This window comes from Mchenga conophoros, linkage group LG2, assembly GCF_057382185.1.
Source record: "Mchenga conophoros isolate Kocher_MC1m ecotype Shallow Benthic linkage group LG2, M_conophoros_male_GT1.1, whole genome shotgun sequence".
Taxonomy (NCBI): Eukaryota; Metazoa; Chordata; class Actinopteri; order Cichliformes; family Cichlidae; genus Mchenga; species Mchenga conophoros.
This window is the reverse complement of record NC_140527.1, coordinates 34276527-34304236: the sequence shown is the minus strand read 5'-3', so window position 1 is coordinate 34304236 and position 27710 is coordinate 34276527. Positions and strand designations below refer to the sequence as shown.

General features: G+C 39.8%; 1 protein-coding gene across 3 annotated transcripts in view; it reads left to right on the top strand.

The window, feature by feature from the left end:
* The window catches only part of macrod1 (mono-ADP ribosylhydrolase 1), a 147418-nt gene that overhangs the window by 98234 nt on the left and 21474 nt on the right, over nucleotides 1-27710 (top strand). The window lies entirely within an intron of this gene.

Here is a 27710-nt window from a genome sequence, read left to right as displayed (position 1 = left end):
GCTCCGGTGAGGCTGCTTCCATGTGTTTCTGCTGGACAGCTTCCAGGTGTGAATGTGTGGGAAAGTGTAACAGGGATGCAGGATGATGTGGAAAAAGAGTTGCACTGTTGAGTCTTTCTAGAAAAACGAAGGTTAAACTGCTTCATGAATTTAAAAAATGGCTTTTAATAAGGAATTGGTGCTGTCTTAATATCAACAATTTCCTCTTTTAACGAATTAGTTTAAATAACTTGTGCATTTTTTCTCTTAGAGAGGTCTTAAAGTAGCTCAGTTTCCCCTCTTTACCTCAAACCCGAGCAGCAGCACAAACTCGGATGTATCACTGAGTTCCATTTATAGCAGAGTAAATGGAACTCAATTATTAAGTGGCACTCCACTGCTGCTTGTGTAATGTGATGAAACTGTAGGGTCAACATGACAGGAGGCACTTTTCTAGGTGTTCTCCTCCAACTTTCTTCATATCAACAAGACATTTAATTAAGTAGGAGATCAGAACTCTGCATTTACATAAATCACAAAAGCTGACAGTCACTTTATTTTATTTTAGCCATTTAATTTTATTTTAAAAACCCTGAAAAACACAGTTATTGGGACATAAATAAGCCTCTAACTATAATATATTTATTTGTGTTATTTTTTTGCTATAAAAATACTCCCTTAAAGTTTGGAGCCAGTCCTAATATCTTTATATTTTAAGCAAACCTTTGTGGGGATACAGTATATAAGCCAAAAATCTGAGTTTCTATCATTTTAACAAGCTTGATCGTCAACACAGCCTGAACTGTCTTAGACGAGCTTTTTTGTGATAGCTTGAAGTACGGTACTGTGCAAAAGTCTTGAGCCACACCACCCCTTTCTTTATATTTTCCTTCCAAGGAGCCAGACTTTCTCTGTTTCTCTGGGCTTTCTGAAGTTCTTTTTACACTTTTTCACCACTAATTTTTGGTTTTCATGGGAATTTTTGCTTTTTTGGTAAACCAAATTGACCCATAAACCATTCAAGAATAAAAAAGGAGCACCTATCTTACGCGTTGTCCACATATGACAGACCATTTTAAATGGTATCTTTAGGCACTTTGTTACAAGCAACCTGTCAAAAAAAGCATAATTTGTTCCCATTTCTTTAGTTGAATTTGAGGAATAATACAGACTATAAAACAGCTTGACAGACATAAAATAATGTTTTTGCACCAACAAGGTGATTCCCAAGAGCTATTAACTGAAAACGTGGCATATCTCAGAATGTGTCCTTATAAAATGAGGAAAAATGGACAAGTGGAGGACAAAAGAAGAAGTGTCAGGTCTAAAAAAAAATATCCACAGCAGATGAAAAGTATCTGAAAGTCATGTTCTTAAGAAAGTCCTGACACAGGACCTGAGAGACGCATCTGGCCTTCAGCTGATGTGTCTACTGAGGTCTTACTGAGATGAAATTATTAGCATAACAGAGAAGACAATAAGAAAACAGACATATAGTTAAGGGACAAGAATAAATCTTGCTAAATTAAAGATCATTTTATGGAAGTTTTTACTAAAAAAAATATAGAAAAAGTTTGTTGATCGGTGGTCAACAGCATCTTCAGACATTGAAGATATATACTATACTGTACATGTTTCAGGCTACTGCGTGCATTTAGATATAACCACATACTGTACAATAAACACATGAAATATTACATTTTGTTTCACAAGAGAACATTTCTTTGCACAGATCAATTTACATGCATACACAGTGCATCATTACCAAGAGGACCAGTCACAGTTGCTCGTATCTTTCTGTCTGGTTACATTTCTGCGAGGCGGAGCAGGGTAATTTGATATAGAGTTATTGGCTCGCTGAAAAACCCAGGCGATTCAGGTGATCTCCAATAATCTCTCTCTAATATTCTTGCCTGATCAAATCACAGCCTTGAATGTTAAAAATGGCAAAAAAAATTGATGGATTATTTCTCGGTTTAGTGCACGTTTAGTGTGTTAGCATTGCTTAGCTAATAATTGGGCTTTTTGCCTCAAAGCCAAACATATTTACCTTCTTCTGGCTTTAGATCAAGGAGTGTTTTTGGGCCATTTTGCTCACAAATGTCAAGAGGTTTACCGGCCACTATAGACAAACATTCATTTAGTTGTTTTCTAGGTTGGCTCACCTGTTCTTTTTAGAGTCCTGCCTCTTTACCAGTCTTGCATCTTTATCAGCTTAACTGCTTGAAACACCAAAAAACCACAAGTGAAACTCAGATTGGCAACTAATTGGCTAATATCAGCTCTGCGTGGGACTATAGTGCTAAAGGTTTATGCAAAAGATGACAAAAACTAAAAGTGTGGCAAAGAGAGGTAACTGTAATACCTTCATTATTCTAAATGGGATATTTTAAAGGAGAACTCCGCTGATTTTTATCACAGTCTGTTCACAGCTTTGGGGGACTACTGCTAAATATGGAGAGAAGGTTGGATGTGTTTGTGGCTCAGGAGTGAGCTGAGGAAAATCTGATAAACTATCTTATAGTGATGACATCACTTGAGGCAATTTAGATTGAGGTAGGGGGGGAAATGAAAGACATCTGGGGGTGTGGAGCTGCAAAGGAGCATGACACTAATAGGTATGGAAATAATGCAGTAGCCAAGCTTTGAGCATTATAACGGCCACCCAGGTGTGAGCGTGCGTCGGTGTTTTTTTTCCGAGTGAGATTAAAGCAGCACTGAGGCTGTGTGATATCAGCTTCTGGTTCTACTGAGAGTTTAAGTTCACAGTGGCAGAGAAAAGGAAAGAAGAGAGGGGGGAAAAAAAGGAGAAGAAGCGCTGATAAAGGCGAGCTCAAGGCAGAATGGAGCGCAGGAGTAGGAAAGATAGATAAGGAAAGAGTTGGAGAGAGGAAGAAATAAATGAAGTGGCGTAGAGGAGAGGAGAGATGTGAGAGGAGCTGAAGACTGAAGGGAATTAGGGGGAGATGAGTTCTTACATTGTCTGTTCTCCTTTGTTGGTTCACTTGTTTAACTTTGAGGATGTTAGCTGTCATTTTTGTGTGCGTGTTAGCGGATGCTTGGCTGCTTGTCACTGGGTTTTTTATGAGTGCATATTTATGTGCAATTGTGTGCATTTGTTTTGCTCTCCTGTACTTAGTCATACAGCCTGTTTCACAGGCTGCGTTCGCTCATGTGTTGGTGGATACGCTGTGCCAGTGCAGTATATCCTTGCACGCGGTGGGGTCTGCCTGTCAGGTCCTATCAGTCTGGTACCTGTAACTCTGTCAGCATGAGATCTGTGTGACTGACAACTTTCTGACTCACTGACTCACTGACTAACCATGTGTGGGTGTGTGTGCGCGCACATCCACGCACACACCTTCTCGGTGTTGCACTTATGTGTGCGTGGCCTTTACCCAGCATGTGGTAAGGAGGCTGGTTCTCCCCTCCCAGACAAAATATTAAGTCCTGAGAATAATTCAACGTGCGTCTGCTCCAATGCTTAAACACTCACAACAGGGCTTGATTACCTCTCAGCAGGAGGGCGAGCGAGTCAAGACAGCAACAACAGAGGGAAAGCAAAGGAGGGATGACAAAGCAGGCAGAGGAATGCGTGAAGGCAGAGGAACAGCTGAAGAGAGAGAAATGAAAATGAAACTCGACAGGAGATTGAGAGATGGGCTCGGTCTCAAAGGCAGCACTTTGATCTTGATTTGTATGGGCTTGCCACCAGATGTGGGATTTCAAGAGCATCTGACTCACAAGTTGCCAAATGGTCCAGAAGACCTGCTGTCAGCCCTCTATGCAGAGTGTCCATCGATGATCCCGCAGCCACTTAGCCATCAGCAGCCTGGTATCGTAACCTAGCAACACCCAGAGTGCATGCCACACTACTGCTGCTGTTTAGCAACAGTTGCGTGCAATTCGGGGAAGCTGATAAATGACAGCTGGACCAGGTCGGAGTCAAATCTCAGCCAAAATGTAAAGGCAGTTAAATCAGAAACTGTCAGCTTTGAGGCATATGAGCCACTGTAATTAGGACTCGATTAGGGGAGGAGCCTCCTGTTTGTGTGCGCTGCTCACTTGTGAGCCCGTTAGATGCTGTAAGATGCTTCTGCACATGTGTAGGTGTGTGCAAATGTTTTTTTTCCTCTCTTTTTTCTTTTGCCTTTTTCTTCTATTTATTTATTTATTTTTTTTTGCAGTTGCCAGACAAGGGAGCCTGGGCCAGCGTGTTGTCTGGGCGACTCATGGCCCTGAGCTCACCTGTGTACCGATAAACACAGCTGTAACCCTGCTAACTTGTTCCCCAGCCAGCTCTACTCCCAAACACACAGAGATACAGCACTGGGGACAGAAGGTGCAGGAGGGTGGGTCAAAAGATAACACAACTGGCAACTTCCCCGTTAGAAAAAGCACCCCTTGGCTTTAGTGATGTCAATAAAGAGAGCTAGAGGCTCAGACAGCAGGGGTTTTGGGCACATTTAACCCTGATTCACTCCTGTCAACGTTTGGAGGAGAAAACTGCTCTGAGACTCACAGACACCGATGTTCAGCCCAGATTATCTGGTAAAGTGGAGGGTTTTTACAGAACCACTCTTAAACCTCCCAAATTGTTTGCAGATTAAAAAAATAAACATTTTTGACATTTGGAGTTAAGATCTGGATGATTATGAAATTACAAAACAAGACTCCAAATAAAGACAACAAGCAGCCAGCTCTACTGTCTAATAGCTTTCTGTGAATGTAATGTAGCGCAGTCTGGGCAGCAGAGTAATACAATTTGAAAGGGGAAAAATATATAAAAATGTCAGACTGTGGAAAATCACCAAATAGTTTAATGACCCAGGCTGAAAGCAAACAGCTGTGCAGGTGAAGAGTAATATCAGCGCCTTTTACCTACCTGTAAACATCAGTCTGAGCACAGCATACTTATCTGCAGTGGCCTCCTACATTTTTCAGTTGAACTCACTTTGAGTTGTACTTCTAGATAAAATGGCAGCTTCTGTTTGTTTCCCACTTGTATCTGTTTTCAGCAATGTTTCTGTGTTCCCAGATCTCAGTGGTAAGTGCCATGCTATCACAGCTAATACCTGACAGTCCTGTTTTCCTTTGAGATCAGTTGAAGCAGTGTAAATGTCCAATAAGTAATTATTTCAGAAAACAAGCTAAAAATGTTAAACTGTATTTCTTATTTTCACTCCAGTAGGTCCAGAGCATCAAGATTATTTCAAGATGAGCTGACCTGAAGTTACAATTAAGGCTAAAACTATCTTGTTTATTGTGGAAAGATGCATCTTTACTACATGTTAAACTGTAACTGTTTAGCAGCTGTTTGGGTCCAGCAGGCTAGAGCTAGTACCAATGTAAGGTCTCAGGTGCACAGGTTTAGAAACCACTGATCACTGGGGAAAAATGTGTCTTCTCTGACAGTGGGAGACTGCTGGCTGTTGTCAGTAACCTCCAACACAAGCACTAGCAGATGGCTTCAGTCACCTGTACCTAGCAGATGTTTGCGAACTACCCACGAAGTGGAAGTAAAACTAAGAAAAGTGTGACTTTAACTAGAAATGTAGAGCGTTTCCCTGAAACTAAAAGTTGTGTCTTTTTGAAATGTGTGGTGATAAAGAACAACTTCTACTTAAAAGGCAATTTTTTCCAGTATATCTCAAGCTAGTGAGTATTTGCAGACAGGTCACCATCTTCCATGCAAACATGGGCAATTTGGTAATCTCCTAGCAACCAAAGCAATCACAAGGAGGTAGATGCACCTGATTTCAACAGGTGACAGCCAGCATCTCCAGCAACCACTCATCAATTTATCCAATCTTCATGTGTAGAATCATTACAGGTGAAACTATATGCTTTTCTAGCTACAAGACAGACTCTTACAGTGTTCAAACCTGAAGGCAGTGTAGCTCACTGTGGCTTGCTTCTCCACCCCAAAATGAAAGTTCAAGGGTTGCTGGAGTGTGCACTGCAAATGCACAATTGGAAACGGCCAGAATGGGAGAGCTTAAATTGGTCCAGGACTTCATAAGGAGACAACCTCAAAGGAGTTGTCTGCCAAATTGAAATCTGCTACAGCTTTAGATTTTTAAGGGTCGAATTGTGAAACTTATTGCAACTTGTACAGGTGCAACTACTTCCTGTGGAAACACTATTAACATACATTTGTAAATATGAGCCTGAATTTGCACCAAGTTAATCACAGAACGGCTCATTTTAAATGTAGGTCCTACACATATTTATCACACCTTTTTTTTCTAGATCCCAGCCCCTCCCCCCAAATAACACTTTTAATGTATCCTGCGCCTCAGTAAACCGTGGTAAACTTTTTAGTATTACTTGCAGATATTACTTTCTGGTGTCTCTTGTGCCAAATACAGCACAGTATATTGTCTTGTGTTTTGGGGAAATTGGCTGAAAGTAAAAGATACTGTTTGGGGAAAGTGGGAATCGCACAGTTGGAGGTGGAAAAAGATGGAGGGAGAGTGAGATGGATCTGGAAAAGATCAGACAGAAAAAGGACTGAAGGAAATAGAGAGGCATAAAGCAAGAGAGATATCACTCTGTCAAAAACTGGCTGTTATGCACCCCTCTCTTCTCTTCCTGCCTCCCGTCTCCAATTTCTGTTCCCTCGGTGGCCAATTACCGCTAATTAAAATCCTCACTGCAGCTCTCCCGGACTCCCCCTCTTCTTCTCCTCTCAGACCTCCATCTTCTTGCTTCAAATGTTGCCCTGTCTGTTTCTCTTTCTTTGAAGATGCGGTGCTTCTCCCCCGTCGTGATCAACAACTTAAACACCTTGTTTCCCTGCGCTCTTCTCATCGTCTTTCTCACCTTTATACCTTTTCACCCTTCCTCTTTCCCCCCTTTTTCCTCACTCCTAAATTTGGTTCTTCTTTTCGTCCTCCCTCCGCCTTTGCTTTCTCCTCCACATCTCACCTCCCCCTCCACTGTTCCTATCATCATCAGCAGTAAGGTTTCTTTAGTAGTGCCAAGAGACTTGACAAGGCTCTGGGCTAAAGACTGTAGCAGCCTGACTGTGATACCTTGCTACTTGATGAGTGGTTTTTTTCTCCTCTCTTTTTTGCTTTTCCTGATAAGGTTGCCGACATCTTTGCTTCTTCCTGCCTCAGTGTCAGCAGTGCGATCCTTATAGGTGTTAAAAAGCTCCGTCAAAACTGCTGCTGATGAGGAGGAACGCGATGATGATGATCACAGCAGCAGCCGCCTTGGTGTTAATTCATTCAGTTAATTCATTCGCCTTGAAGGAGAATAAGGGAAGGGAAAAAAATAAGGCTCCAGTGTTGCTTGGCTCGGGGAAGGGAAGTTGGATAGTGGGAGTGAAAAGAGTAAAGAACATCTTTGCTGCTGCACTTTGATGAAGAGAATTATGTCCGCTCTTTTAAGCATCTGCATCTTGTTCCCCCTTTTCCATACACTCTCGTCCTCCTGTTTAGAATAACCGCCCCTCTGTCTTTTTCAGGGAAAGGTGGAAAGAGACAGGGAGAACCATAGGGCCTTTTACAAGACCTGAGCCTTCCTATTGTGCCAAAAACCCAGGCCTGGATTTAAGAGCTGTGTCTGCTTGGCTGAGCACAAACTGAGGCCGGGCACACAAAGGACCCGCTAGCCTTTTTCCTGCCTCCTGCTTTAAAGGCAGATAAAGAAAGGCGAGGGACAGATGGAGGTATGAGAAGAGGGAGTGAAAGGGGAGGGGAGGTAAAAAGATGGACGAATGGGTGGCTGTTAAGTATGAAAAGCAGAAGCAGCGACTCGTGGCCTCCCAGGTAAGAATGGTGTGAGGCCACAGGAGGAGAGAAGGGGAGGGGATAGAGACAAAGCCAAAAAAAGAGGAGGGTGATGGCAATAAGCAGGAAAAAAGCTGGAACGGTAGACAAAAAGAAAAGCGGGTGTCACCGGATGGCACTCAGTCAAGTTCTCTTAAGGCTTATGCCAGTGTAACGCCCACTTATGAGAGAGAGCAGGCACACACACACACACAGTCTCCCGCTGCATCTTTGCAGGCTGAATTTGCAAGGCGCATGCAAAATTTATTTAGCTTTTCTTCTCCCGTGTTACTCCCCGCTTCCCATCCTACCTGTCTGTGCCGTTTCATTTCATTATGTTGTTCTGTCACTTTATTTTTGTTTTAGCAAAAAGATTCCACGGTGTGACAGCGCCTTTATAAAATAAGTAAAGCGGTATGTTTCATAAAAGTGCCTCGGGAAAAGGCTCTTGTATTATAATTAGGTCAGACAGAATTGTGTTTTTACATTTTGATGAAAGTAGCTTCTTAGCATCGTATTCTAATTGATCTGATAAGCGCTACAGTATTCTCGGGCGGAAAATGAGATAAAACCGCAGGAACATTGGCGCTTTGCAACAAGAGGAGCCTGCTGAAACCATCTCCGACTTTGGAGACGGTTTCAGATGCAGCACTGATTAAATATTGTTCTCTTAAAGACAGCATTTGTATTTCAAACCAGTTGCATTCATAAAGAAGTGTTTTCTTTTTTTTATCCACTGACCACTGTGGTTACTGGCTCCTTAACAAATAAAGATTTTACAGTGAAACTATGTTAATCATCAATGCCTGGCTCAAGGCCAACAATAAAAACAAATATTTCAGATTTTTGTTTGTGTTATTCACGTCACAGTAGATGCATATAAAAATTGACATTTTGTGATTTCTAATTAGGAAAACTTCCACTTTCTGAGCTTCCGGCTGCATCGTGGGTGCTCATGAATGAATGGAGCCCTATGGAGCTGTAGCCCAAAACATGATGAAAAAAATGTGTCCTTTAATTACCTAAACCAAAGCGGTTATGTATTAACTAGGGTTTGTATGTGTGTCATTCTGTCTGTGAACACAGTAGCTTAAAATGTTTGAAATGAATTCTCATAAAACTTTGAAAAGTCTAAAGTTGGCATCGTATTGTGTAAAGACACCTAATGAAGCAAACACACAATACGTCACTGGAATGCGTAGCCACAGGGTAATGACAGCCATTAATTCACATTGCATGCCTAACATTCATCTGCAGGCAGTGTTAAATTTCTTCTTTACATATCATAAACTAACGTGTTACACGCTCAGCGTGTGTGCATGTTCTTGTAATGACAGTTTAGAGAAATTTAACCACTAGCAAGATGATAAAATGCGGCTGTTACATCCATTTTTTCGCACTGTATGCAGACGCTACAGCGACGGCTGATGTTGGGTAGACGGGAAAAATGTTTGTGCAGAATCAGCAAGTGTCTCCCTCATTAATCAACAGAGCCAAACTAAAAAAAACACAAAAAAGCAAAACTTATCTAATGAGGTGGGAGTAATTTGATTGCATCTACTCATTATTCTGAATAAAATCTAGTCTTTACTGTTACTGTAGCAACTGTGCATAATTACTTTCAGAATATATCTGAGCATACAGTAAATCACAGCTCATGATTATGTTTTGACTGTAACTTGGATCTAAACCGAGGTGGCTGTATGATTGGTTTTTTTTATTCTGTGATCTGGAAAAAAGTTGGGGATGGATTCACATAAAAAAATTTTATCACAGGTGGGAACTGGACCAACTACCAGTGAATGTATACTTCTGTAATAAATCAGTGTTTCAGGTACATTCTAACCACAGATCTTTCTGAAGCAACCTAAGGTGTGACCTGGCGTGCTCCTCTCTAGAAATGTAAGCAACCGTTGATATTGATGCAGCCTGCACAGATATAAATGTTGACCCTGGCGTAGGATCTTCATATATTCACTGCAGAAGTATAAATTAAGTGTTAGAAGTAATTAACTTTTGAAGTCAGTCTGGATAATTATTCTGATGAAGGAAGGATTCTCTACTATTTTGAGGGTAAATTGGACGTTTTTCATCATATATCAGTCTGGAGAAAGGAAAATTCGGAGACATCTTGATGTTCTCAAAAAATATATACTTGTGGATCCAGGAACTCCATACGTGGAGGATGTGGGGGGGATTTTTTTTAGCCTTGGCAAAGGAATGCTGTCTCAGACTGCTCTTCTTATTGTTGCTAACATGCATGTTATGCTCAGTTCACTGAAGAAAATAACTGTTTATTTAGTAGTGCAGTTCAATAATACAGATCATTTCACTGTTGCACAAAAGTATGCGAGCACTGCTGTTGTTCTGGAGCTGTTTTTTATATTTTATCTCTATCAAAGCACAGCACATACACTAAAAGGCAATCAGTGGATCTTTTTCAGGCAGCTTGAAGTTTTTGCTACCATCTTTTCTAGCAGCTACGAAGACAAGCTTGACATATTTGTTAACACCTCCTATGCTCGAGTGACGTGTGTTGATATACAACACTCATGGCGCCAGTATGTATAACAGGTGAGGGGTTTCAGTGTGTAGGAAACCTAATTACACAGCTTTATCAGCAAGTGCAGCTGGAGAGGAAGAAACTGCATCCCAAAGAGTTTGTTAAGATGGACAACCTGGAAACCTGGAAGCGCAAAAGTGACGTGTGAAGGATGAGTTGGCAAAGATGAGGCACAACGTGTGGCCAAGAAATGGCACAGGGACCTCAAATTGGCCATTAAATCCTCAAGGGACAAATAGGATTAAGTAATTGGATAAAGTCACATGAAAAATAAGGTTTTCACAGTCCTGAGAAAACCTACGTAGAACTTCTAATTCAGTAGCTTATAAATGCCTCCTGCAGTAACTTAAGAAAATCCTTTTTTTATCAGTCTTTTGCATCATGAAGTAATTTTTTTCCATTCTTCTTTACAAGGTTGTTTCCTTTCATTGAGGTTTGCAGCTGTGCCATGTATCATTGTCCCACTGCATGAACCAGTTTCAGATGAGATTTAGCTGTTAACAAATAGCCTTCTGTGACTGCAAAACAAGCCCAAATATACAGAGTTTAGCTTTTGCCAAAAGTAGTGCTATGCATTATGTCCAGAGATCTCCACCTTGGTCTTGTCTGTCCAGAGGACATCGTTCCAGAGGTCCTGAGAAGTCGTCTTCTTCTTAAGATGCAGCTTTGCAAACCCAAGCTGTGCTGCCATGCACATTTTAGAGAGAAGAGGTTTTATCCTGACATCCCTTCCAAACAAACCAAACTTGTTCAGTCTCTCTCTGATTGTACTGTCATTGAGTTTAACATTGAACATACTAACTGAAGTTTGGAGAGTCTGAGATGTAGCTTTTGATTTTATTTGCTCTTTGTTGCATCATCTAAACTTGAATTTGCTGAGATGTCCACTGCTTGGAAGATTGACCACTGTCTTGTTTTCCACTAGTGAAAAATTGTTCTCACTGTAGAATGATGGACACCCTTTTCAGATTGCTGCTTGCCAAAAACTGCCAAAACCTCTGCTTTTATGGAGATGGTTACACCTGCTGATGATCAGTTAATCAAGTGCATTTGATTAACAGTAGCTGGCTGCTGCTTAACCGTAAAGATGTACTCAGTGTTTCATGTGATTGTATAAGTGGTAGACACTCCCGTCCACAGCTAGTTCCCAGGTGACTGTTGACGTGTCATGTTAATGTTTGTTTTGAATGGATACAATGTTTTATTTTCCACATTCTTTTGCATGTTTCAGACGTGCCCGTTTTTAAATTAACAGACAGAGGATTCAAAATCCCTCATCTGTTAGCGAAACCAAATGCACTCACAGAAGGCGATTGTGTATGGTTCTGAATGTTAAATACACGCACACTCTCTTACTGTCAGTCACACACACTTTCAGAAGACATATCCAATTTGTCTTTTTAACACTGCTCCTCACACGCGCACTCACATACGCTCCAAAACGCACTATCCACCACACTCTTTCCTTCAAACATAAATCCCTCGCACATCCTAACATGCTTCGCTAGCTTTCCATCTCCACACCACCACCACCTCCTCCTCTCTCCCTACCATCCCCTCCACTCTGTGTTTCAGAGTAATGTGAGCCAGCAGCCGTAACACTGGGGTGGGGAGTGTGGGGATGTTGATGTATGGTGGAACTAAAGCAACCCTGCCGATCGATAATGTAAACAGGAGCGAAGAGAGGCGGTAAATAAGGCCAACTCCTGACAGAACTGTCTACCTCAGGTGACGGAGAGAGTGAGCCGAAGGAGGGGAGAGAGCGAGAGATTGGGAGCAGGGAAGAGGTTGTGAAGGGGAATATCTAATACAGGGACATGGGGACAGACAACGATGTAGGGCTAAAGAGGATAATGGAGGGATGAGGAAAGGGTGGAACAAATGGGGCAAGAAAAGCGAGGCATGGGAGGGATGAAGGGACTGAAAAATATGAAAGAAAAGAGGTGGAGAAAGACAGGAGCTGATGGAGGCACGGAGGAGCAAGCAGAGGTTGAGTGGATGAGGTAATGGCAAAAGAGGGAGGGAGGACAAAAGAGGAAAGTGAAGCAGAAAGATGGAAGTGAGGAAGAATGGATGGAAGCGAAAATGGGGAAAGGAGGGGGGAGACGAGTGGAGGAGACGACGGCTTCAGCAATGAGGATAAACGGCCACAGCAATTATAGATTACAATTCAATTTTAGGAAAAAACAGTGGCGGCATCTGCTTGCAAGTTTGTGGTAGCAGTGACATTTAACTGATGACATGCAGATGGATGACCAGCAAGTGACCTACTGTTGAACCAAATCGGGACGACACGTACAGTACGACAAAAACACACACACATGCACACACACACAGGGCCGATTTGTGATCCTAGTCACCGCTGGAGGCTCCGTTGATGCATTGGCGTGGCTGAACAATTCTTTGAGAATACCACGCACTCGCCGCGTGCCGCTACGGGACTAGTGGGTAAACACACGCTCACGACAACGTCAACAATCGCACAGCCCGTGCACAAACACGCGTGGCGATCAAATGTGTGCCTGACTGTTTTATTATGTTTGCATTGCACTCCATTGTGTTTGTCGTTTTATTTCCGGTCGTGCGTGTTTAGTAATTAAACAACAGTGTCTGTGAGCGTTTCATTTTAACAACTTTGCACTTTCTGATCAGTCTCTGCTGGGATTTAAAGAATTATCTGCAGCTTTCTCAAACACTATAAATTGCCCACCAAGTGATGATTCACAGTGGCGATTCATCATATAGCCAATTCTTGGGAGCTCTTGAATTTGCAGTTTTAATGACGTGCCATTTCTCACATCCGTGCATAAAATTATTATTTATTTATTTATTTGATATTATATTTTGCACTATCCTACTGTATATTACTGCATACTTGTATTCTATTGAACATATTGTATATCTTATTCCTCTGCTCCTCTCTCTTGCTGCATTGAGCATGTCCCAACAGCTCAATGCAGGGTATTTAAGATACAGCAGTTAGTTACATAACATTTTTATGCAATCGTAATGTTTTAAACAGTGCACAACAACAGTGGCTTAAGTTATATTTTATTAAAAGTTAGAGTCGGATTTCGTTATTTCTCCAGGCAGGTGCTTGAATTCCTGAATACAAACACTGTCCCCATTAAATTTTTTTCTTTACCTGGAAATAGAAAAGGCCATGAAGAGCACTGAAAGTAATCAATAAAGTAATTCTAAAATTAATTCTAATCTATATTGGGAGCCAGTGAAAAGAGGCTAAAGCGGGGCTGATGGAGCAGTGTCTGTGATGAGCTCAGAATTCAGATGAATTTTTACATCAGGCTTTTACTGAGAAAAAACAGAGATAAGGCTTGTAGAAAGCCTGATAAACAACAAGTAAAGCTGATTATTGACTTTCAGCCAAGTGATAATGTGATGATTTGATCTCATCTTATTATTCTTCCTGTTTGTGCTGTTTGAACTAATAATTTTATGGAGGCTGTGATTAACAACTGTTGTATTTTTAGAGCTTAAGCGGGAAAATTGGGGGGGGTTTTGGTTTTTTTTGAAAACTGACAAGTCAGAACTGTTTTGATAATTGTTTTATTATTTAATTCAATTATTAGGTATCACAAATTCCGTGTTTTAGCCCCTGAGCCTCTGTTTGAATGTTTTCTGCTTTTCTTGGCTTTTTGGGTTTAAAAATAAATATCATCTTGGGCCCGGGGAAATTAAAAGAGACATTTTTGATTATTTTATTTTTCTGATCTAATGACTCAAATCATGGATAGCAAATAGGGTGACACATTAATGCAGTGCTTAACCGCACACTGTTTTTAGAATCGGTTGGATTATTTGTGATTTTCCACGCCTGTGTTGTATCATCATGCTTGTCAATTTAGCTGACGCTTTGCCACGACATCAGTGTTTATTGTGTTTACAGCTTAATAAGCTGACTCCTGGCCACTTTATTAGGTATACTTTGCTTCTACTGAGTTTGAACTGCCTTAATTCTTAATGGCACAGATTCAACAAGGTGCTGGAAACATTCCTGGGACATTTTGGTTCACATTGATGTGAAAACATCACACAGTTGTTACAGATTTGTCTGCCGTTCCACCGCAAAGGTGGTCTATCGGATGGAGATGTGATAACTGTAAAGGTCATTTGAGTACAGTGAACTCATTGTCATGTCTAAAAACTGGTCTAGGATTTGTTTGAGAGTTTGAGATGGTTTGATGTTTATGGCATGGTGTGTATCCAGCTGGAAGCAACTGTCCATAGATGGGCTGGGACTTATATGGTGTCTTTCTACTCAGTTGAGCACTCAAAGCACTTTCTGCTCCTCTCTAACTCTCAAATTCTGCCACAGAAATTTAAGTTCATCACACCAGACAATATTTGTCCAGTCTGTTATTGTCCAATTTTGGCGACCCTGCCTGAGTTGTGGCCACAGTTTTCTGTTCTTAGTTGAGAGGAGTGGCACCGGATGTGGTCTTCTGCAGCTGTGGCCTATCTGCTTTGACGTGTTGTGCATTTCAGAGATGCTCTTCTGCATACCTTTGTTGTAACAAGTGGATATTTGAGTTACTTTTACCTTCCTATCAACCCAAAGCAGTCAGGCCATTCTCATCTGACCTCTGACATCACAAGCTATTTTCACAGAGAGAACTGCCGCCCAGTGGATATTTTCTCTTTGTCGCACCAACCTCAGTAAACACTAGAGATGGTTGAGTGAGAAAATCCCAGCAGTAGTTTCTAAAATACTCAGACCAGCATGTCTGTCACAGTCAGAGTGACCCGAATCACCTTTCTTCCTCATCCTGATGAACAGTTTAAACTTGAGCCTAAATGCATTGAGTTGGTGTCGTGTGATTGGCTGATTCAGTAGATAATGCACTAACAAATAGTCGAACAGGTGCATCTAACAAAGTAGCCAGTGAGTATACAGTACAGCATGTGATCACAATAATGTGACTGTTCTAATATTAATATGTATTTTTATATTAACCGCTGACTGTTAATTAACTTTAATCAGTATCAGTGTCTAAGTCGAGCCCTTTGTCCTTCTCCTGGGAGTCTTTTTTTAAACTTTGAGATGTCGTTCAGTTCAGTATATTGATGACTGCTTTGCTTTGTCATGCCTCACTGCAAGTGACACTTCTTTTTAAGAGGCTGACTCGCTTTCAAATAATCTGTGGATTACCAAAGTTAAATGTGTGATTTTTGCCTGGGTTTTCTATCGATAGGCTGGTGAAGACATAATGTAGAAGAAGTATAGCAGAGTCCACAGAGCATATTGTTGTTGCTGGCTGATATTGTGGTACTTAACAGCTAATGGGCCTGCAGCCGGTGCTTATTGAAAATACTGCAAACAGTGACTGGCGGGGGATTAACTCTGGAATGAGCTTCAGCATCGTCTCTGAGCTGAGATTTGGAGCAAATGTGGACTGAGAGGAAAGATGGGCGGGAGATGTGCAATCATCAGGGTTATCAAGTTTAATCCTCCCTTTGCAGATTACAGATGTTTGTATGAATTAGCCCCACGCCACCTCTTGAAGGATCATTGCTGCCGAGAAGCTGCGGTAATGATTTGTCACTCGCACAAACACACAAAACATTAACACTCGAGCTCTTGCTCTTAAACAAAAGCCTAATGTTGCATTAATGCACCCTAAAAACCCAATGAGCCGTAGCTCGAGCTGTTAGTGTCCAGAAGCCAACATTAAAGTGTTTCTGTTGCTGGTGTATTTAATAACCACCTTAAATTTCAAGCAATATGTTGGAAGTGATGCACAGTGGTGACTGTAAGTTTGACAGCTGTTCAAATAAAATAATTAAATGATTTAAAGAAATGAAATGTTACACTTAAGAGAAGAGAAACGTATCCATTTATAAAAATGATGCAGTATAACATATCTGCAACAGGGAAAAAGTATGGCAACCTTTCCTGTGACCTCTTAGTGCAACAATAACTCCAATCAGACATTTCTGGTTACTGCTGATCAGCCCTGCACACTGGTTTGGAGAAATTAAGGGCAATTGTTTGATATAAACAGCTTCATCTATGAGATGTTTCCTCACTTGAAGTGATCACTCCACACCATTTCTGTTGAGTGAAGATGAGGGCTTGAACTCTGCCAATCCAAAAGTTTATCGTTGTTCTTCTCTAAGCTTTCTTTGATTAAAAATAAGGGCTGTCATCTTGGTGCACAACTCTCTTTGTTTTGAGGTTGAAGGCACAGAAAGATGTCCTGATGTTGTTCTCTAAGATTGGTTTGTGTAATTCAGAATTGTTCTTATCATTGATGTTGGCCTGAAACTGGTCAAACCAATGAGATGAACTTACTGGGTCCAGTTCTTATGCTGGAGAGGAGCATTTTCATTTCTTTTTTTAAACATAATACTATTTTAATTCTCTGCCCCACCCTGAGCCTGGTTCTGCCGGAGGATCCTTCCTGTTAGAAGGGAGTTTTTCTTTCCCACTGTCACCAAATTATCATCTTAAAGAAAGAAAGAACACTTTAAAGAAATCATTAAAAGACAAAAATTACCATTAACATGTATAAACATTTCGGACCACAACTGTACATCCATCTTTTATACTATCTGTGATTCACACACCTGTCTTGGTTGTTTTAGTGGACCACAAAATGGTTTTGTAATGGTTTCCAACCTGAGGAGCATCAATAACTCTTTTTCCAAAATCCCCAAAACTCTAATTTTTCATGTCACCATAAATCTCCACTAATGTGTCACCTTCAAATTTACTGCTAAACTTGTGGGCAAAAGTACTTGATCCTCTAACAAATTTGTAATATTGGCAAATTTTCCTCAGTAAATAAATCACTGAGTATGTCATGCTTTCTCTCAGTTGTTTAGTTGGGTTTTCTTTAATTCTGTTTTTAGAACCTTTGTCTTTTGGTTTATAAAGTAATTTAGAGAAACATAAAAGCTTGACAAACTTTGAAGTAGCACTATAGCTTTATCCTCTGATAATCTATGCAATAGGAGAATATTGGTTTATAATAGCCATGGTAATACATAAACAGGCTTTGATTGGAGCACTTATTATTCCTTCTGTGTGGGTTCATGCACTCAGACTAAGTGATTTCTCAGGGACTGCACTCTGCTTCATTAGTGAGCAGTTTGTTGAAGGACTGTCACGTTACTCAGACAACTCTCTTTCATTCTAGATCTGTGGAGTCCACTGCAAGCAGGACTCCCATATCAGGCTGTGGTACTTTCATCCACACGCTTCTGGTCTTCGGGGCACACGGAGGCATCACAGCGTTCAGTTTTTCATAAGTTGCCATAGCAGTAAAGCTCTTCGTCTTCAGCTTAATGATTGCAGGAGGAGTGTAGTCTGCTGAAACAGTTGCACAGTTCACATGGGCACGAAAAGGCACATGTTTGAAATGTTGCCTTTCAGGTACAAAAAAAAAGAAGACACAAAGCAAATCAAAACACTGACAAAACCTTCACATACAACAGTGAACATATTCACACTGCTTGCCTAGAATTGAAAATCAATCTTGGTATAATCAATACTTCATCAAATAAAGCCTGGTTAATATAAAAGGGGCTCAATTAGCATTTTAGCCTCTTTTAGCTCATTGTTTTGGCTTTGTGGGTTACAGCTTTGCTGTTATGCCCCACTTTGACCATTTATATAGAGCCATTTTCAGCTAACACTAAAGGCTGTTGAAAAAGCATGCTGTACTATATCTGTCGTGCTTTAAACATTGGAGTTGAGCTCTTTAACATAGGGAGTACTTAGTAGCTAAAGAACCACATATTTCCCCCAGGAAATGATAAAGACCTTAACAGAGCTAAAAGAAAAGCGGATACTCAGTAAACAAATCAAGTGAATGTTAATGTTGCGCTTTATCTTCAGGCTTTGTAAAGAGGTAACTTTTTTCTAACACATGAAACTTCTGAAATTATTTAAATACAAACTCAGATGAACAACAACATGTGGAATATTAGTGTAAGCAAAATGAGTAGGCAGTGTGTGTTAAACCAAGTATATCTCATAATTCAGTAGCTTGTAGAAACACCTATAGCATCAATAATTTAAACTTATCATAACTACATCAGTTGTAGCAATTTTAACCCCCTCTTCTACTAGTTGTTTCAGCTCATTGAGGTTTGCAGCCATTTTTTTATATATTGTCTAACCTTGGGATGAAATTGTTGGACGTCCACTCCTGGGAAGATTGACAGCTATCTAGAATTTGTTCCACCTGTAAATAACGGTTTTGTAGAATGATGGACTTCAGTTTGTTTTTTGTTTTTAATGGCCTTTAACCCTTCCCAGATTGATGGGGAGTAATGATTGCCTCTCCAAAAATCATTCCGATGTCTTTCCTTTTTGGCATTGTTGTAATGCATATCTTACTGTTCCAGACAAGCAGACTTGATGATCATAATCATGTGCATTTGATTATCAGGAGCTGGTTGTTTCTTAATCTCTTCATTTCATATTTTCCCCATTTTCCTGTATGATAAATGACTGTCATTGTAGCTCATCTGAGATTATATTTACCTAATTTTAAGAACTGCTGAGGGCCAGAAGATGTTCTGATAACAGGTGATATTTTATTTTTATATTTTATTATATTTTAGGTGCCATTTTTATACCTTGTTGCTCTTCCTCCAAATGAAGAACAGTTAATGCAGCTGTGTCAAATTAAAACTTAAGGGGTAAATAATTAAATAAAATGACATGTAAATGCATGTTGATATCTGATAATGGAAATATAAAATTTCATTTTTTTTAAATTAATGTAATTATGAAATATATTTGTTATGGATTATTTAAACTGTAGATTATTAGCTGGCTCTATTGTAGGGTCATTATAAAGCGCCTTGACCTTACTGTTAGTGTTAAATTCAACTGTATTAAAATTCAGGGTTTTTTATTCCTTATATAGCTTTTTAAGTTCCATTTTAGTTACTTTTACTTCCAAAAAATATATAGATTTTACATTTTCTGTATTTAGTCATGTGATTTCTACATGTTTAGTTTTTTACATGATATAAAATAATAATAAGCACAGGCGCACAGATGTTCACAAACTTCACTGCACTAGCTTTTGTAGGCTTAAGTCCCTTAATGCTCTTCAGATATGTGAAAATAAAAATTATTTTCTTTGTTTCTTGAAAAAAACAACCCTTTTTTTTTAAACCTTTACATAACATTTTTTTTAAAAGGAAAAACACGGTAATAGAACAAAATTACAAGTAGTACGACTTGCACAGGAAGTCTCGGTCATAATTCGGTATGTTGAAAATGCTGAACCAAAAAAGTTTCTTGTTTGTTCTTTGATTTAAGTCAGTGGATCAAAACTCCCACTTTCTGACCTGTATGATGAAGTACAAAGATGCTGTATATACTTCAAGGCCTGAAATCTGACAAGTTTGTGCCATGCTGCTTCTAATCTGGCCTGCACCCAGCTAATCAGTCACTCTGCCTGATATCACACATTTCAGTTCATGCATTTGCACTGAGAAGCATTAAAATGAGTGACAAAAGGGTGTTTTTACATCACACCCCATTTAATATACCTTCAGGCTTCAGAATGTTTCCCTCTTAAAAAAAGTGGTATGAGATTCAAATCAGCTTGCGCCTCTTTCCCTGCAGTTTCCTTCTTTCTGGAAGGCTGAGCTCCGTTCCTCTGCCTGCGAATAATGAACAGATCCTGCATGACTAACCAATCCTTCACTGATGTTGGTTAGCTGTCGATGGATACAGCTACAACCATTTCTAACCACAAATAAGTCTGTAGAGGGCATCGGGGAAATGGGTAGAAGCGCACATTTCATTCTTCTGTTATGAATTTCTGCTTCTGAAAAAAGATCACGAGATCATATTTCAAAAAGTCACAAACACTGTGTTAAATCGTTCTGCCTAATGGCCTCCAATCCTCAGAGGGTCCGATTAAAGAGGTTCTGCAGGGCTTCCTCTGTGCTCTGCAATCTGTGGCTTGTTTTGTGTGAGTGACTGAAGCAGCATTAAGGTCCATATTAAGTCGCTTAATTATTAGACTCATTTTGTTTTGAATCGTGAAAAGAAAAGTCCAGCACGCAGGAGTGAGTTGATTTTTGTTTTTGTTCTCGTTTGTGAAGTTTTGTTCAAGTTTTCAGTGCCTGATGAATGAATCTAGAAATAAATCATAGAAACTGCCTCTGTCTATAATTAATTAATAATTATAAAATATAATTGATCTTGTTACGGTTTTCTTTTCATTGGAGTGAGAGGACTAGCCAAGTCTTCCAATTCTACACGCTTTTTATTCTCCCTTTTTGACAAATGTGAACAAATCCAGGCTCAAGAAACATTCAGGTTCTATATTTGGATTCTCTGAGGCAACTATAGGTGTACCATTGGCTCTTGTGACAAATATCTAATATTCTTAAAGCACACAACTGCACAAAACATCATGAATAAATTGTTAGTTTTCCGTATTAATACTTCCTATGACCTCATTTCCACCAGAAATCTCCTAAAGACATGTCTGTGTTAAATTCTGGTTCTTTTGGATTCTTTCAGGCCAAGAAAGACACGGCTCAAAAGTGGTCCTTTTACTTTAAAAATGATCTTTATTGTACATATCTGGATATGGAGACCTGAACACAAAACACACTACCCCAGGTCTGAAGCACAAACGGAAGCCTAGTTATTTATATACTTGCTCTCTACGTCACACCACACTTTAAGTTTCGATCAAACAGCCTAGTTGGTTTCAGTTTCACTGCAACCTAATTTTACACTGAAGTCTGGGCCTCTCATAAAACACACTAGTCAGCATTCAGATTATATATTTTATTTCCTAATATCTGTCAAAAGGAACCACAATCCATTTGCACAATTACCGAATGATGAGAGTGACACGCATCAAAGGTCCTGCCTCGGAGTGAAGTGGAGAATGGATCCCGCAAACCACAACCAGTGCCATCAATCCAACACCTGAAGAAAACATAAATGAAAAAGCCACTTTCATTGGCAGTACTGTGTAAACTGCAAGTCTTACAGTTGTGTTTTTACAGTACTCTATGCAGTCCTGTAAAAAAACACTAAGTAATGGTTTTCTGTCTTCAGCTGGACTGGGTCTATTTCACATGTCAGATGACAAAAATTCACTTTCCATGGATATGAATTCAGGAGTGTCTTGAAATTTCGGCTTGCCCTTTGGCGTGCTTTGAGTGCAATAAGTTACTCACTGAATCAATGGTAAAATTAGACTGTTTAAGTGCACTTTTTTTTGTTTTGTATTGATTTATACCTCTGTCAAGTCTAAAGCTTTACATCTTCTTTCTTTTCTTGTCTCTTAACCACAAAACCTGGAGAGAATTTTTAATGATTTTGGGTTTGTCTAAAGCTAAACAATTAGGAGTGAGCGTGGCTGTATGATACCGCTAATCTTGTTTTTAATGCCAAGTAACACCCAAGCTGATATCCCCATTGCCAGTAAATGTTTAAAAAGTTTTAAAAAAATATATAGACTAAACCCATTTAATTTTAAATCATCTTGTTAGTGTAGGTGCTCTTTACCCTGGGCTGGCAGACAGACTGAACCTCAGTACACGGCATAATAAAACTAACTTATATTTGCTGTACCTCAGTACACTGATTCAGTAAAAGGACTAGGTGTTACAATCCCTGATAATGCATTGCTTTAAATGGAGAAAATCTTGAGGGATGGCTGTTATGAGGAAAGGCAGCCCAGAAACGTTACCACTGGCACACATCGTTGTGTGCCTCAACTTTTGGTCTTTTACCCAAGCTTATCTGCCATTTTTTCCTTCCTTGGTTAGGTTTAGGGATTAGAGCTCTGATGTGGATTATCATATTAAAATTTGGGACACATCGTCAGTATTTGACCTTGGATTCATCGGGTGTTTCGGACATTATCACAGGACACCCTCATCCAGGGAGGACCTGCCAGGGTTGATCAGGCACCGGAGTGTCACTGGTTTATGTTAAATTGTTATTTCTCTTCTTCTTTCTTCAGTTTAGTTTTCTACTGTTTATTTTCGTCTATCTATTCACTGCAACTGAGAAGTAATACTTACCTCTTTAACATTTATGGAGCGTCCAAATCTGCACTAACTACTGTAAAAGATCAGAGGAGAAAACACAGGCTTGGTTTTTAATTATATTGTATTATAATGAAAGAAATGCATGATAAAATAAGTAAATAATGCCCTAATGAATATATATACAGTACTATACAAAATTATTAGGCACCCTTCACTTCTTTTATATTTTGCTTGGAAAGCTAAATATAGTGATTTCTCGAAATATTTGCAACACACTTAAAACACATATCCGTGAAAAGACAGAAAGTAAAGGTAATAACATTTTTATGAATTTGAAAGTCAATATTTGGTACAAGCACCTTTACTCTGGAGAGGACAATCAATTCAATTCAGTTCTTTTAAAAAAAAATTTTTTACCCTACATCATATATTGAAAATAAATTGACCCTGATTCGCAACACATAAAATGCAACCAAATAAAACAATCTTGTAATATCCCCCAATATTGCTATAGGGTTGAAATTTTTAAATTAAAGGGTTAATAATGACGGGAACATTAACTCATAAAACTGTAGCCTGGATAGACACAGATTGCTTTGCTGCAGTCAGTGATAATTGTTGCTTTTTATCAGCCCTCTCTGTGTTTTTCCTCACTCTCTCTGTGCGGGCATGAGACCAGACTACTGTACATCATGAACAATATGTAATCACCCCTCACCCTCCACTGACCCCAGCACCCACCTCCGCCCCCACAGGCTGGTCCCACTGGATGAGTTAGAGGGCTGAATTTCTTCCCCAGCACACAACTAAATACACATTTATGTCCAATTACTGAGTTTAGATATGGATTTTTTTTTTTTTAAATTAGAATTGATTCTAAGACAGGAATCTCGGGATTTGGAAACGTCAATATTTCAGTATCAATCCACCCAGCACAGCCAGATTGCAAATAGACAAGCAGACCTTTATATTATATCACATTGTTAGTGAGGGCATGTGACAAATAACTTGTCCTAGATGGATGTAAAAAATAAATAATAATAATAAAAAAACAGGGCCCCTTTTAATGAACAGTGAACATGTTTGAGGCTGTGATTGAGCTGTCTGGTGTGAGTGAAATCTGCAGATCAGTCCACACTTTATTCAAGACTCAAGTGTCAAAACTGATCTCAGGTGGAAAAAATCAGAGATTATTTCACCTCATGGGAGCCTGTTAAGAAAAAAAAAGGTGTCTCGTGGTACTAGATGGAAGAAAAAAGCCTTGTATTGTTGAGATTCTTTTCAGTTTGTGTGTGTTCTCGTGTAGAGGCGGTGGTCCAGCCAGGTCTTATGACACCGCTGAGATTCAAGCTGAGCAACATGCTGAGCCTCATCAGAATGTGTGGTGGTGTCGGCGTGGGCGTGTAGAGGCCGGTTAAACCGCAGCTCACCGACAGCAGTCTCTGTTCCTCACTTGGTTTCTGTTTACTAGTATTCCTGTTTTCTCTGCCTCTCCTGTCTTTCCTCAACCTTCACGTCAGTACGCTTCAGTTTATTTAGCCTTTATTTAATCAAATACACAAATTTAAATATTTTTTCTGAGACCATAGAGTAAAACTGCAGCAATTAACTTGACAGAGACAGTATCAATTAGTCGAGCTACGGCTACATGACTGAAAAGCATGAAAAAATATTTCACACAAAACAAATTGGAAACAGTGAAAGATGGTGTTGCTGTGGACTCGCTGAGAGGACAATGTAAAAAAAGTGCTGTGTACCGTTTTCGGTTTGGTAAATAATGGTAGTACTAAAAACTGTTTTCATACGACACCATAGGCTGTGACAAACACCCAGAAAAAATGATTTGCTTGCGGCATCAAAACCAGTGACAGCAGTAGATTCAAAGCTTTCCAGCTCTGTAGTTAAAATCAAATGTTAAACCCTCTGGAAATTTAGATTGAAATAGTAAAAATGCATTTGTGATCTCACAGTTCAGAGCCTCATTAATCATCACAGAAATCAAAGTGAGGGGAAAAAAGTCCAGAAATATTGAGAAAACCTAGTTTAAAATCGGCTTATTTTACTGATTTAAAGTGCCTACATAGCAACACTGGATCACCTTAAATAGACACTCACCAGCCACTTTGTTGGGTACTCAGATTCAACTGCTTGTTAATGCAAATATCTTATCAGCCATCATTGCGTGGCAGCAACTCGGTGCATTTAGACGTGTAGACACGGTGAAAACAACCTGCTGAAGATCAGAAACAGGGAGCAAGGTGATTGAAGCTGGTCTGAATATTTTAGAAAAAGTTGATCTGCTGGGATTTTCCCACACAACCATCTCTACAGGGAGTGCAGAATTATTAGGCAAGTTGTATTTTTGAGGGATAATTTTATTATTGAACAACAACCATGTTCTCAATGAACTCAAAAAACTCATTAATATCAAAGCTGAATGTTTTTGGAAGTAGTTTGTAGTTTGTTTTTAGTTTTAGCTATTTTAGGGGGATATCTGTGTGTGCAGGTGACTATTACTGTGCATAATTATTAGGCAACTTAACAAAAAAAAAAAATACCCCTTTCAATTATTTATTTTTACCAGTGAAACCAATATAACATCTCCACATTCACAAATATACATTTCTGACATTCAAAAACAAAACAAAAACAAATCAGTGACCAATATAGCCACCTTTCTTTGCAAGGACACTCAAAAGCCTGCCATCCTTGGATTCTGTCAGTGTTTTGATCTGTTCACCATCAACATTGCGTGCAGCAGCAACCACAGCCTCCCAGACACTGTTCAGAGAGGTGTACTGTTTTCCCTCCTTGTAAATCTCACATTTGATGATGGACCACAGGTTCTCAATGGGGTTCAGATCAGGTGAGCAAGGTGGCCATGTCATTAGTTTTTCTTCTTTTATACCCTTTCTTGCCAGCCACGCTGTGGAGTACTTGGACGCGTGTGATGGAGCATTGTCCTGCATGAAAATCATGTTTTTCTTGAAGGATGCAGACTTCTTCCTGTACCACTGCTTGAAGAAGGTGTCTTCCAGAAACTGGCAGTAGGACTGGGAGTTGAGCTTGACTCCATCCTCAACCCGAAAAGGCCCCACAAGCTCATCTTTGATGATACCAGCCCAAACCAGTACTCCACCTCCACCTTGCTGGCGTCTGAGTCGGACAGGAGCTCTCTGCCCTTTACCAATCCAGCCACGGGCCCATCCATCTGGCCCATCAAGACTCACTCTCATTTCATCAGTCCATAAAACCTTAGAAAAATCAGTCTTGAGATATTTCTTGGCCCAGTCTTGACGTTTCAGCTTGTGTGTCTTGTTCAGTGGTGGTCGTCTTTCAGCCTTTCTTACCTTGGCCATGTCTCTGAGTATTGCACACCTTGTGCTTTTGGGCACTCCAGTGATGTTGCAGCTCTGAAATATGGCCAAACTGGTGGCAAGTGTTATCTTGGCAGCTGCACGCTTGACTTTTCTCAGTTCATGGGCAGTTATTTTGCGCTTTGGTTTTTCCACACGCTTCTTGCGATCTTGTTGACTATTTTGAATGAAACGCTTGATTGTTCGATGATCGCGCTTCAGAAGCTTTGCAATTTTGAGACTGCTGCATCCCTCTGCAAGATATCTCACTATTTTTGACTTTTCTGAGCCTGTCAAGTCCTCCTTTTGACCCATTTTGCCAAAGGAAAGGAAGTTGCCTAATAATTATGCACACCTGATATAGGGTGTTGATGTCATTAGACCACACCCCTTCTCATTACAGAGATGCACATCACCTAATATGCTTAATTGGTAGTAGGCTTTCGAGCCTATACAGCTTGGAGTAAGACAACATGCATGAAGAGGATGATGTGGACAAAATACTCATTTGCCTAATAATTCTGCACTCCCTGTAGTGTTCAAAGGGAAGGGTTTGAATAGAGAAAATATCCAGTGAGCTGCAGTTACTTTGGTGAAAAAGCCTTATTGATACTAGAGGTCAGAGGAGAATGCATTCTCAAATAACCACTAGTTGCAACCAAGGTTTGCAGAAGAGCATCTCTGAATGCTAAAAGCATCGTAACTTGAAGCAGATGGGCTACAGCAGCAGAAGACCACACCGAGTGCCACTCCTGTCAGCTGAGAACAAAAAACTGAGGCTACAATTCAGGCTCACCAAAATTAGACAACAAAAGATTGGAATAACCTTATTTGTCATGAGGTTTATTGATTTCTGCATCAGCAGGTGGACGGTAGGGTTAGAATTTGGCTAAAACAACGTGAAAGCCTGCCCGAGTACTGCTGCTGATCATGCCGATCCCTTTATGACTGCAATGCACAATCTTCTGATAGTTCAAAAAGTTCAAATCATCTCAAGCTGGTTTCTTGAACGTGACAGTGAGTTCACTGCACTGAAATGCCCTCCACAGTCACCAGATATGAATCCAGCAGAGCACCTTTGGGATATGTTGGAACAGAAGATTCACATAATTCATGTCAGTTGAGTTTCTAGCACCTCGTTGAATTCATACCACAAAGAATTATGGCAGGTCTGAAGAAAAAACTTGGTACCAGCAAGGTGCAACTTACAAAGAAACCAGGAAGTGCAATTTATTAATGGCATGTTTACATTCTGCCTCATTTCCAACTTCATGTTCGGGACTCAGGAGGAGGGGAAAGAAGGCGCAGCTGCAATACAGATAACCTTGCATAATGTATACTTTCCTGGGTAAAACTATTTAATTGGTCTTTGGTTAAATGAGTATGCCAAGAGTGGGAGTTTTTTCTTTTTTTTAACGATCGTCCACAAAACATGAATTCCCTGCTGATTTTCTATGTAGAAAATAGAAATAAAAATAAAAGACTTGGGTCAAGTAGAGGTAAAAAATGTAAACAAAAGGCCGACATGTTGTCAAACTTTAATGGCTAATGTGCCATCAGAGACAGCACAATCAATAACAGTGGGGCAAGGAAAGAAAAAAGAAGTGTACAGTTTGGTGACAAAAAATATATCCATATAAAATGTTTTATGCTTTTTTGCTATCAGCTCAAATGCAACTTGACACTGATTTTTAGTTGATGTATTTTAAATGTGTGTTAAAGCAAATTTTGATGACTATCGTGTACAGACGAGCTGGATTATATAGACGGAAGGCATCTGAGTTTACACTTGCTTGAAGTGCGATCAGTGCACTGTGTGAGCTGACAGAGAAGGTGGTTTTTTGAAAGCTTAATACATCCAGCCGGTTGCCTGATTGATTTATTTTTGAAGTTATGATGAATAAAACGGTGATATTGGGAAACTCTGCCACGTAGAAACTCTGTTTGAAATGTGAAAAAGTAGACTTTGTTTTGTTTTTCATTGTGCTCATTACTTAAGAAAACCATCCTGCAATGTTAAAATGA